The following is a 14,115-nucleotide window of genomic DNA, read 5'->3' as shown; positions in this document are numbered from 1 at the left end:
GGGAGAGAGAGAGGGTGAGGGCGCAGCTGAGGTGGCGGCGGCTGATAGGTGGAGGGAGGCGGTGGCGCTGATGTGGCGAGGCCGGATTGGCCGGGGCAACGTGTCCGGCGGACATGTCCGGCGCGGATGGACATGTCCGGCGGCGCGAGGAGGAAAACTGCTAGGGTTTCGGGGGTTTGGACTGCGGAATTTCGGGGGAGGGGCTATTTATAGATTTCTGGGAGCTAGGAGAGTCCAAATGAGGAGCGGTTTCCGCCCACACGATCGTGATCGAACGACCGAGAGCATGGAGGGGAGTTAGATGGGTTTTGGGCCAGTTTGGAAGGGGTGTTGGGCTGCAAAGAGAAAGGGGCTTTTACGGTTACCCGGTTAACCGTTGGAGTACCAAACGACCTCCAAATGGCACGAAACTTGACAGGTGGTCTACCGGTGATGTACCAAGGCCACTTGGCAAGACTCGGTCCATTCCGAGAATGTTTAACACCCGCTCACAACGAGAGACAAAAGGGGAACGCCGGAGGGCATAGGAGTGCCGGATTGCAAAACGGACAACGGGGAAAAGGCTCGGATGCATGAGACGAACACGTATGCAAAATGAAATGCACATGATGACATGATGAAATGCAACACGCAAGAAAATGACATGGCAAAGACGGCGAATAACTGGCAGGCACCTGGCGCGTCGGATCCGGGGCGTTACAACACTCCTCCACTAACAAGAGATCTCGTCCCGAGATCTTAGGACCGAGACGGAAGGGAAAAGGGATGAGGTGAAAAAAGAACTGACAAGAAGGAGCAACGAATCGAGAGCACTCGAGAAGAAGAGATGAATAACGAGAATGATGAGAATCGAAAGCTCACGGAATCAGATAGACTATGAAACCACTCCGGTTAAAACGAGATAAGAAACGAATAAGACTGAAAGGACTTAGGCAGCACTCCGGCTGAAATGGAAAGAATAGAAGACGAGCTAGAGAGGATGGAATGATACTTGATGAAGACATGACACAAAACCTTCGGAAGAATTGGAAGAAAGGAATGAAAGATTTTAGAAGGAAGGATTGAATAGAGTTGTTGAGAAAATTCAACAACGAAAGGATAAGCTTGTCGTGGACTTATGGATAACATCTCAGAAATTATGAGGTGATAACCAGCCGCAAGTGGAAATGATAGAATAGCTGAGAAGAACGAAGGAATGCAAAACTCCACTTCAAAAGACAATGAAGAATTAATTGCACTTCGAGACGCGAGAAGAAAAGATACTTGAGCTCCTTCGATAAGAATCTTGATGAGCACTTGAAGAATGAATTAAATCAAGAAGAACCACCATGAAGAACTCCGGTGACAAAAGGATGATGAGATAAAATGAAAGATGAAAAGAATAAGATTAAAACCTTGCGGTGATTTAGATGGGGTTCCGACGAAATGGCCGAGGAAATTGAACTCCGGAAAATAAAAATGAATCACATGGAATCAAGAATTTATCCATCAAGAACAAACTCCGATGGAAGGGATTACTCACTTGAATGAAATAAGAATAAGATTTATTGTATGCTTATCATTCATCAAATTAAATTGATGACAAGCAATGGATTTTTGCATATTACTTATTCTTCTTGACAAGAATTGAGAAGTGACATATCGCAAACTTGAGAAGGTCTTCATGAACCACCGGTAGGAATGGAAAGAACGAATGAAATTGATATGATAATCAAAGAAAAAGAATCTTGAACGAACCACCGTAAGAATTCGAAAATGACTGACGAACGAGAATGAATCACCGGGAAGAATTAGAAGAACAAATCTGCTAGAGGGGATTTAGATGTAAAAGAACAAAGAGACCATGAGCTGATTAAAGAACACTTGAACGAAGCACCGGGATAATTGGATAACGGTAGCTGAAATGATGGCCTCCGGTGAAAAGAAACATAAATCAACTCCTGACAAACTCCGGATGGATGAAAAGAATATCTGACAATTGGAATAATTCGAGAGGATGATATGAAGCTAGAACCACGAATCTCTGGGAGAACAGAAAAGATTTAGAGGAAAAACTCTTCTTCAGTCTTCAAATGACGACAGGAAACAACACTAAAATTACTGAGATACTCCGGGAGAATGAAAAGCGAAGGGGTTGAGCCAACAATGAAAAGAATTTAAACGCGATCTTGGAGAAGACATGTGACTGATGAAATCCATTCTTACGTCACACTTGAAATAGAAGAGTCGGGTAAGATCCTGGGAAAAGACCTGTGGGTTAGGGGCCACTAAAAGAAAACACCGTTATAAAAGGGATGTTGAACAAATAGATGATGCACCGGAACAATTGAAATATTTGAATGAGGTGACAACCTCGAATTAATTGGAACACAGACGAATCTCCTTAGATGTCTTCCGAACTCCGGAATGATTGAATGGCGAGAGGCAAATGAGCAAGGAGGAGACTTGATCCAAGGAAAAGAATATGATCAACACGAAAACCTGAATTGAGTCCACCGGAGAAGAGATGAAGAATTTCCACCGAGACGAGAATTCACCGATTGAAATGATTGGGGGAAGACTGAAGAACCTCCGTATGAATGAAATAGCTGGTGGAGAGAGAGTCGGACTCCGGGAAGAAAAAGAGTGGGAGGGCGAGAAAACAAAAGCAACTTGGAAGGGGAAACCAACGAATAACTTGAAGAGAAAACACCGGTTGAAATCATTGAGGAAAGAAAGCAAAGACTTCTCACGAGTAGGATGGATACTCGATTACGGAGTCCGGTTCCGAGAAGAAGAAGGGTGGGCGGGTGGGAAAAGAAAACAACTGGGGATTGAACTTGGCAACGATGAAGAGAGTCGAGTCAACTTGACGAGAAATGCACGGGATGAAAAGAGCTGAGAACCCACGATCAAAAAACCAACTGCGTGAACCTAAAGAAAATTTTTGAAGGGGAACAGGAGTAATTCAAAACACCTACGTCAAGATTCCTTACCAGAGAGACGAAGGGGCAGAGGAGTAAAAAGAATTTCTACTCTCCGATATAACTAGACTCCGAAAATAGTTTTCTTCTAGACTCAACAATGGCCAAACTACACGATCAATCAAAGGGGGCTCCTAAGGTCGGTCGAGGCTCTGATACCAACTTGTCACGCCCTATATGCGACCCTATCCAAAAGGAACTCGAAGGTCCCACCAAGGATAGACCCGCATATTGAAACGTTTTTGCAAGGTGGATATCATTACATCAACATTACATAATAGATGGGGATACATACAAGAGGCATACAATGCCACACGAATACAACATCACAATACATCAGAGCATCATCCGACAACGGATGAAACACAAATAGAAACTCAAACGACATCCACCCTGCTAGCCCAGGCTGCCGACCTGGAACCTATCCCCTGATCGAAGAAGAAGCAGAAGAAGAACTCAACACAATCAAACATCGCTCTCGCGTCATGATCATCGCACAACCTGTACCTGCAACTGTTGTTGTAGTCATCTGTGAGCCACGAGGACTCAGCAATCCCATTACCATGGGTATCAAGACTAGCAAAGCTAAATGGGAAAGGAAGGGGTAAAGTGGTGAGGCTGCAACAGCGACTAAGCATATATGGTGGCTAACATACGCAAATAAGAGCGAGAAGAGAGCAAGAAGAACGGTCGTGAAGCTAGCAATGATCAAGAAGTGATCCTGAACTCCTACTTACGTGAAACATAACCCAAAGACCGTGTTCACTTCCCAGACTCCGCCGAGAAGAGACCATCACGGCTACACACGCGGTTGATGCGTTTTAATTCGGATCTGGTGTCAAGTTATCTACAACCGGACATTAACAAATTCCCATCTGCTTATAACTGCAGGCACGGCTTTTGAAAGATTATACCCTGCAGGGGTGTCCCAACTTAGCCCATGACAAGATCTCGCGATCAACGAAGGATATACCTTCTCCTAGGAAGACCCGATCAGACTCGGAATCCCGGTTTACAAGACATTTCGACAATGGTAAAACAAGACCAGCAAAGCCGCCCGATGCGCCGACAATCCTGATAGGAGCTGCACATATCTCGTTCTCAGGGCAACACCGGATAGGTCAGCCTATGAGTAAAACTAGCCCTCAAGTTGCCCCGAGGTGGCCCCGCGGTCTGCCCGGTTCGGACCAACACTTAGACAATCACTGGCCTGGGGGGGCTAAAATAAAGATGACCCTCGGGTTGGCCGACCCAAGGGAAAGGTATAGGTGGTGGTGAGGCAAATGGTAAAACCAAGGTTGGGCCTTGCTGGAGGAGTTTTATTCAAAGCGAACTGTCAAGGGGGTCCCATAAATCACCCGACCGCGTAAGGAACGCAAAATCCGAGAACATAACACCGGTATGACGGAAACTAGGGCGGCAAGAGTGGAACAAAACACCAGGCAAAAGGCCGAGTCTTCCACCCTTTACCAAATATATAGATGCATTAATAATATAAGGGATATTGTGATATCCCAACCAAAATCCTGTCCACCATGGAGCAATCTTCAACTTCACCTGCAACTAGCAACGCTATAAGAGGGCTGAGCAAAGCGGTAACATAGCCAAACAACGGTTTGCATAGGAAAGGTGTCAAAGGTTAGAGGTTCATGGCAATATGGGAGGCTTGGTAAACAGGTGATAGGTAACGCAGCAAAGCGATAGAACGAAACAACTAGCATAGCAATGATAGTAGTGAGATCCAGGGTAGCGGTCATCTTGCCTGAAATCCTGCAAGGAAGAAGAACGAGTCCATGAAGAAGATGATGCCACGAAGACGAACCCAGCGTAGACGAACGAATCCTCACGATCGCAACGATACGAGAAACTATCGAGAAGAAGCACACAACATGGTAAACACACCACACATAAACAAGACATGATGCACATCAAGCATGATGCATGACAAATCTAGATGAGGCTACTCATGGCAAGAGAGGATGCAAACAAGAGCAACACATCAAGGCAAGTTTAAATGAGGCCGGGAACAACATATAACAATTCCGGTAAGTCCTCATATGCATATTTCAAAATTGGTCCAGATCTGAATAAACCTTATGTTCAAGTAGTTAAACATCAAGTTCAGATGCACAAGGATGATCTAAACGAGATTCTAGTCAAGTTACATATAAAGTTCATTTAGTTCGGGGCTAAGGCCTAGAAGATACGAGCAAAACAAGTTAAACATGGCATTGATGCAAAATGCACCCAAACATCAAGAAAACACACCAAAACAAGGATGCAACATGATAATATGGAACTATATGCAAAGTCAAGCAAGTTTCACATAGAGCACACTCAAAACGGAGCAACGGTTCAACACATGCACACTATACAGATTTAAAGGACAGGCTGTCCAAAACAGCAACTAGGCATATTGCAAGCATCAAAACAACATGCTATAGGACCTCAACAAGAAAAAAAAGGCATGGGCATGATGTACAGGTAAAGCATAACAAAACATGAACACTGAGCTATCTCTAGAAATCACTAGAACATGCTCAAACACACATGGCAATATTGCAAGTAATAACAATTTCAGACTTTGCAGAGAATAACATCAGGATGCAATGCTTAGAGCTATCAAACAACATGTTACAGGAACTTATAATGGCAAACAAAGTCATGGCATGAATCTACTAATTGCATAGATAAAAAGTCCCTTAGTGACCATAAGCCAAAAAGGATCAGAAAATATGATGGCACCCATGTAAACATAGCAAGTTATAATACAGATTCATACATGGCAGAAACATAATTATGAAGGCATGTAGATGAGTTTGTGCAACTCACTATAGAGCAAAACATGGCATGGAAAGGCAACCAACAGTAAGAAAACATATTTGTGAAGATAAGCATGGCAAGATCAAGTTCATAGCATGCAAGGATCAACTACAACAACCTTGGCAAAATTGAATAACATGTAAACAATCTGCCAGGAAACATTTTGAAGCAAAAGTAGAGCACGAAAATGACATTCTAGACTACTCCATAATTGCAACCAGGGGCACGAATGGATAGACAACAACCATATGTTCAAAACACCCTTACTGAAGTATCTCAAAATATGCATGGATCTCTCTGTAGCATCATGTTTACATGGCATCAAAATAACAGCAGAACAGGGACTAAAATCAGCAACATCACGATGCCTAGTTTGCATGCTTGTGCTAGTCACCACATTGATCACAAAAATACATGGTAAGCACCTCTGTAAAGAAGACATGGCATAGTTCAAAACACATGTAGACATCAACCTCATAGGATGCACACATCAATCGTGGAAAAAATGACAAAAGAGCTCGTTCTGTAAACAGACAGCAGAAAACATTGTGAAGCACTCTTCCAACAATGATTCATGCATCAAGATGAGCTCAAATGAATAAGATGCAATGGAATGAAATGATGTACTCGTCGAGACAAACAATTTGACATATTACAAGCACGAAACGGAGCTACGGATGCAGAGATACGATGCGATGAACATGACATGAAAATTACACAAATCCGGGGACTTAGTGAAAATATACCCTTCGAAAAGTCAACTCGGGACGGAGATATCCGGGATGCGGGGATCCCGTTTGGTTCAATGATGGAGTCATGTACCTAGGGTAGGGCCACAGACCTGATCTAAGTACCCTGCCCAAGGACACCCTTAGAAGAAATCACCTTCCAGTCGACCTACGGGGGACTCACTCGACTGACTTGAAGGACTCGACCACGAAGACTCACTCGACCACCAGAAGGTCAAGAGGCACTCTGCACTGCAACGGTCTGTAATTAAGTAGACTTTATGATAGTAAAGGCACTTTATGTGGGGCGTTACCAGTAACGCCCCGGACTTAATGTACCTTAAACCCTTCATTACGTGGGCTGGCTGGGGTCCTGGCGCACTCTATATAAGCCACCCCCCTCCACAGGCAGAAGGGTTCGGCACCTTGTAATCCATATACACATAATCCACTCGACCGCCTCCGGGCTCCGAGACGTAGGGCTTTTACTTCCTCCGAGAAGGGCCTGAACTCGTACATCTCTTGTGTTTACAACCTCTCCATAGCTAGGACCTTGCCTCTCCATACCTACCCCCCACTCTACTGTCAGACTTAGATCCACGGCAGTTGGCGCCCACCTTGGGGCAGGTGTTTTAGAGATTTTGTGGAGAAGTTGCGATTCTTCCGAGTACTTTCATCCTGGTGGCTGCTAGAGTTTTGGTCGAGGGTCGAGAGATCCGTCTCGGTGCTCTCACCTTCGTCGCCGACGACTCCGCCTGGCTCCAGGAGGCTCCACTCGACGTCGATGCGCTCCCCGTCCGCGGTGCGACGCATTTTCGCGCATGTGTCCGCGGCGTTCTGCTGCGGCAACCGTCGACCCCGTATCGGTCGACTCCCCCATCGGCCACCCTCCCGGTCTCCCGCCAGCGTAAGCGCTCGGGCCGGTCGAGGCTTCAGCGGTGGGTGAGGCACGCGGTGGCTCGTCAGACGGCCACCACCCAAGTCGCGGCGATCGAGCCCGACGAATCTCTCTATGGCCTGTTCGATCTGTCGACTGGCTCCGTGGAGACTGCATCCGAGTGCGATAGCAGTGATCCAGCGGCGGAAATCCTGATGGTCGGCGGGCCCCGCAGTCCCCCTGGCTTCGCCCGTGATGGTGGGGCAGGCGACGGAGGCGACCCCGCACGAGACCACGAAGAGTACCAGCCCAAGCCACTCGACTCTCTGCAAAGAGAGGAACTTCGCCGCAGGAACGTGGATGCCCTGCATACTCCCATCGCAGGAGAAACCCCCAAGGCTCGCGCCTTAGAGGAGGCACGTTTGGCCAACTTGGCCGAACGCGCTCGCTTGGAGAATCTTCAGCGAGCACTCGACGAGCGCGCGCGACAACGAGTTCCCGACGCCAGTCGATGTCAACTCTTCCCGCCGACTCAGGTATATCGAACCCCAATCCAGAATTTAGCAGCTGCGACCCGTATAGCAGAGTCCATTCAGCCCTCTCAGTCGGAAGCTGGCAGAGGCTTGATGCAGATCAGAGATCTGCTCCGGGCAGCAAGAGATCAGAATTCAGCCGTGTCGCAGTCGCGCAACAGAATTCACAGTCGATCCGTCGCTGCGAATACGGTTCAGTCGGCTCACAGTCCCAGATCGCCTCCGCGGCGTGAGGGGCGCGAGAATCGGCGAGACCAATATGGAGACCGACACGACCGAGATGATAGGCGTCGAGTGCCCACTTCCCCTCCGAGGGGTGGGTCCTACGCTCCTCGTCAGCAAGATGACAGACGTCAGCTCAGTGCAGGGCGAAGAGTTCCAGTCGACCCCAGAGAACCAGGCTTCGACGCGCGATCCATTATCGTGCCAGGCTTGGTCGACCGGAACAGAGCCCATCGAGGTGGACCCGACAGAGATGCGCCCACGAGCAGTCGAGTGCATGTTTCTGGTCTGGAATGTTTCAGCAGAGCTATCAGAGCCGCAGCGATCCCTCCCAATTTCATGTTGGCAACACGAGTCAGCAAGTTCACTGGTGAGTCTAAGCCTGAAACTTGGCTTGAGGACTACCGAGTGGCAGTTCAGATTGGTGGTGGGAATGACGAGGTGGCCATGAAGCATTTGCCCCTCATGTTGGAAGGTTCTGCCAGAGCATGGTTGACTCAGTTACCTCCTAGCAGCATTTACACTTGGGAAGATCTGTCCCGAGTGTTCGTCAGAACATTTGAAGGAACTTGCAAGCGACCGGCTGGATTGACGGAGCTGCAAGTCTGCGTGCAGAAGACCAATGAGACTCTCAGGGAGTATATTCAGGGGTGGATCACTTTGCACCATACTGTGGAGAATGTGTCTGATCATCAGGCAGTCTGCGCCTTCAAGGATTGTGTCAAGAACAGAGAATTAAGTTTGAAATTTGGTCGAACCGGTGACATGACCTTGAGTCGGATGATGGAAATTGCTACCAAGTACGCCAACGGCGAAGAAGAAGACCGACTCTGAAGCGGCAAGCACAAGCCGAGTCAGTCAGAGAAGGGAAACACCAGTCGGAAACAGAAGCGGAAGGCTGAACCGGCAGCTCCTGGAGAGGCTCCGGCCGTGACTCAGGGAAAGTTTAAAGGGAAACCAAAAGGATCCTGGAACCCTAAGAAGGTAAAGGATAAAGAAGGGAATGACGTGATGGATATGCCGTGTCACATCCACACGAAGAAAGACGAAGAGGGGAATATCATTTACCCAAAGCATACCACTCGCCAATGTCGACTCCTGATCCAGCAGTTTCAAGGAAAACAGTCTAAAGACAAGGAAAAGGAGTCAGACAAGGCCGAAGACAAGGAGGATAGTGAGGAAGGATATCCGCATATCAACTCCACTCTGATGATCTTTGCAGATGCGGAAAGCAAGAGTCGATTGAAAGTCATTAACCGTGAGGTGAACATGGTTAGCCCAGCAAAAGCAAATTATTTGAGATGGTCCCAAACACCCATCACATTTGACCAATCTGATCACCCGACTCATATTGCCACCCCTGGGAGGCAAGCTTTGGTGGTCAATCCAGTTGTCGAAGGCACTCGACTGACAAAAGTGCTGATGGACGGTGGTAGTGGGCTGAATTTGTTGTATGCAGACACACTGAAAGGAATGGGCATTCCGATGTCCCGACTGAGCACCAGTAACATGAGCTTTCATGGAGTTATACCAGGGAAGAAAGCCGAGTCACTCGGCCAAATAGCTCTGGACGTGGTGTTTGGTGATTCGAAACATTTTCGCAAAGAGAAGTTGACGTTTGAGGTCGTGGATTTTCAGAGTGCATATCATGCCATTTTGGGGAGACCAGCTTATGCACGGTTCATGGCTCGACCATGTTACGTGTACCTCAAATTGAAGATGCCCGGCCCCAAAGGAGTGATCACTGTCACCGGTGATCGGAAAAAGGCAGAAGAGTGCTTTCAGAAGGGCTCAAAGATTGCCGATTCCCAGGTGACAACGGTCGAGTTTGAAGAATACAAGCAAAATGCAGATCCGAGTGATTTGCCGCGATCCAAGAAACCTGCCACAGAATCTGCATTTCAGTCGTCCGGTGAGATGAAGTCTGTTCACATTCACCCGACCGACCCCGATGCAGCCTCGACCACATCTCCACAACACTCGACCCGAAATAGGAAGAAGCGCTCATCCGGTTCCTCCGTGAGAACTGGGACATTTTTGCATGGAAGCCCGCTGACATGCCAGGTGTTCCCAGGGACTGGCTGAGCATCGCCTAAAAGTCGACTCATCAGCAAAACCAGTCAAAGAGCATCTTCGGCGGTCCGCCGTCCAGAAGAGAAAAGCCATTGGTGAGGAAGTGGCTCGACTGTTGGCGGCAGGATTTATCCGAGAGATATACCACTCCGAGTGGCTCGCTAATGTCGTCATGGTTCCTAAGAAGGACAAATCACTCCGAATGTTCATTAATTTCAAGCACATCAACCGGGCCTGCCCAAAAGATCATTTTCCTCTCCCTCGCATAGATCAAATTGTTGACTCGACCGCGGGATGCGAGAGATTGTCTTTTCTAGACGCCTACTCCGGGTACCACCAGATCCGTCTGTACGGACCCGACGAGGTAAAAACAGCTTTCATCACTCCATTCGGGTGCTTCTGCTATATCACCATGCCATTCGGCCTCAAGAATGCCGGAGCCACATTTATGCGAATGATTCAGAAGTGTCTACTCACTCAAATCAGTCGGAATGTGGAAGCGTATATGGATGATATCGTCGTCAAGTCACGAAAAGGTTCCGACCTGCTCGCTGACCTCGCCGAAACATTTGCCAACCTCAGAAGGTATGATATCAAGCTCAATCCATCAAAGTGCACATTCGGAGTTCCTGGTGGCAAGTTACTCGGTTTTCTCGTTTCCGAGCGAGGGATCGATGCTAATCCAGAAAAGATCGGCACTATTCTCCGAATGAAACGCCCTGTGCGAGTGCACGATGTCCAGAAGCTTACTGGATGCTTGGCCGCATTAAGTCGATTCATCTCACGACTCGGTGAAAAGGCATTGCCTCTTTACCGACTGATGAAGAAGGCAGACAAGTTCGAGTGGACTCCAGAAGCTGATGCAGCGTTTGCCGAGCAAAAGGCTCTGCTCTCCACCCAGCCGGTGCTTGCTGCTCCAATCAGCAAAGAGCCTCTGTTGCTTTATATCGCAGCCACAGGACAAGTCGTCCGTACAGTGCTTACGGTCGAGCGGGAAGAGGAAGGAAAAGCTTTCAAAGTTCAGCGCCCAGTGTATTATTTGTCTGAAGTCTTGACTCCATCCAAGCAGAGATATCCTCATTATCAGAAGCTTGTGTATGGAATATACATGACCACAAAGAAGGTTGCTCATTATTTCTCTGATCATTCCATCACAGTCGTCAGCGACACTCCACTATCAAAGATTTTGCACAACAGAGATGCAACTGGTCGAGTGGCGAAATGGGCGATTGAACTTCTTCCCCTTGATATCAAGTTTGAGGCAAAGAAAGCCATTAAGTCCCAGGCAATAGCAGATTTCCTCGCCGAGTGGATTGAACAGCAACAGCCGACTAAAGTTCACTCGGAGCATTGGACCATGTTTTTTGATGGCTCTAAGATGTTGAATGGTTCCGGTGCTGGGGTTGTCCTGGTTTCCCCCAGAGGAGATAAGCTCAGATATGTGCTCCAGATTCACTTTGATTCCTCCAACAATGAGGCAGAGTATGAGGCCCTCTTATACGGATTGCGCATGGCCATTTCACTCGGCATCCGTCGCCTGATGGTCTATGGCGACTCGGATTTAGTGGTCAACCAAGTGATGAAGGAGTGGGACGTGAGAAGCCCAGCCATGACTGGATACTGCAGTGCAGTGAGGAAGCTGGAAAAGAAGTTCGAGGGGTTGGAGCTCCATCATATACCCCGACTGAAAAATCAAGCAGCTGATGATCTAGCAAAGATAGGTTCCAAGAGAGGGGCCATTCCGAGTGATGTGTTCTTGGAGCATATACGCACTCCGTCAGTCAAAGAAGATCCTTTCACCGAAGAAGCTCCACAGCCCAAGAGTGACACATATCCGACTGAGGTTGAAGTCCCAGCAGTGGTCGACTTGGTCATGGAGGTCTTGGTGGTCATTCCCGACTGGACAGTTCCGTATATCGTGTATATCCTGAGAAAAGAGCTTCCGGAAGATGAGGAAGAGGCTCGACAGATCGTCCGTCGATCTAAAGCCTTCACCGTAATCAAAGGACAGTTATATAGAGAAAGCGCGACTGGAGTTGGTCAGAAGTGCATAACACCAGAAGAAGGTTGAATCATCCTTAATGATATCCACTTGGGAACCTGTGGTCATCATGCGTCCTCTCGGACCATCGTGGCCAAAGCATACCGAGCCGGATTTTACTGGCCAAGGGCGAATGAGATGGCAAAGGAAATAGTGGATAAGTGCGAGGGATGTCAGTTCTACTCGAATATGTCGCACAAGCCTGCATCAGCTCTGAAGACCATTCCACTCGTCTGGCCTTTCGCAGTATGGGGGTTGGACATGGTCGGTCCTTTGAGAACAGGGCAAAGTGGCTTCACGCATGTACTGGTGGCAGTCGACAAGTTCACCAAGTGGATTGAGGCTAAACCAATCAAGAACCTTGACGCCAGTGCTGCTGTTAGCTTCATCAGGGAACTGATATTCAGATATGGAGTCCCGCACAACATCATTACGGATAATGGGTCGAACTTTGACTCGGAAGAATTCAGGGATTTCTGCAACTCTCAAGGCACACGAGTCGACTACGCTTCGGTCGCCCATCCGCAGACGAATGGACAAGCAGAGCGAGCCAATGGCCTGATTCTTAAGGGATTGAAACCCCGACTGATGCGTGATCTCAAGCATGCAGCTGGAGCTTGGGTCGACGAACTTCCCTCGGTGCTTTGGGGACTGCGGACCACACCTAATCGGTCGACCGGAAGAACTCCATTCTTCTTGGTCTACGGAGCTGAAGCAGTCTCGCCGAGTGATCTTCTCCACAATGCTCCTCGAGTTGAGATCTACAACGAAGCAGAAGCTGAACAAGCACGGCAGGACGCAGTCGACCTTTTAGAGGAAGAAAGGGAGATGGCTCTGATCCGATCGACCATCTACCAACAAGATTTGCGTCGTTTCCACGCCAGAAATGTGAGGGGTCGAGCCTTCCAGGAAGGAGATTTAGTTCTCCGAGTGGATCAGAAGAAACCACACAAGCTTGCTCCTTCTTGGGAAGGACCCTTCATCGTCACCAAAGTTCTCCACAATGGGGCGTACCGTCTTTACAACGTCGAACATAATATCGATGAGCCCCGAGCTTGGAACGCGGAACTACTCCGCCCATTTTACACTTAAGTTTATCACTCGGATGAGTTGCAATAAAGTACTTCTGTAGTTCATGGATCTCAAAATAATAGTGTCATAGTTCCTCCATAATTTTTGTCACTTTTTATTTTGTCCAATAAAATTTTCCCCTCAGTGGGTGACTTAGCCGCGAATCCGTTTCGCCTAAGTTTGTAAAAATCCTACCGAGTGGTGAGCCAGACTCCCACTCGGAGGCTTAGCTGCGAATCCGTTTCGCCTAAGATTAAATAAAATCCTACCGAGTGGTGAGCCAGACTCCCACTCGGAGGCTTAGCTGTGAATCCGTTTCGCCTAAGATTAAATCAAATCCTACCGAGTGGTAAGCCAGACTTCCACTCGGAGGCTTAGCTGCAGTCCAAGTAATCGCCTAAGTTATGAAAATCCTACCGAGTGGTAAGCCAGACTTCCACTCGGGGGCTTAGCTGCAGTCCAAGTACTCGCCTAAGTTATGAAAATCCTACCGAGTGGTAAGCCAGACTTCCACTCGGAGGCTTAGCTGCAGTCCAAGTACTCGCCTAAGTTATGAAAATCCTACCGAGTGGTAAGCCAGACTTCCACTCGGAGGCTTAGCTGCAGCCCAGTGCTCGCCTAAGTTATCAAAATCCTACCGAGTGAAGAGCAAACCTCTCACTCGGGGGCTTAGCTACAGCCCAGCGCTCGCCTAAGTTATCAAAATCCTACCGAATGAAGAGCAAACCTCTCACTCGGGGGCTTAGCTGCAGCCCAGCGCTCGCCTAAGTGATCAAAATCCTAC

Source organism: Triticum dicoccoides, chromosome 6B, assembly GCF_002162155.2.
Source record: "Triticum dicoccoides isolate Atlit2015 ecotype Zavitan chromosome 6B, WEW_v2.0, whole genome shotgun sequence".
Lineage (NCBI taxonomy): Eukaryota > Viridiplantae > Streptophyta > Magnoliopsida > Poales > Poaceae > Triticum > Triticum dicoccoides.
The sequence above is the reverse complement of the archived record's forward strand: the minus strand, read 5'-3'. Positions refer to the sequence as shown.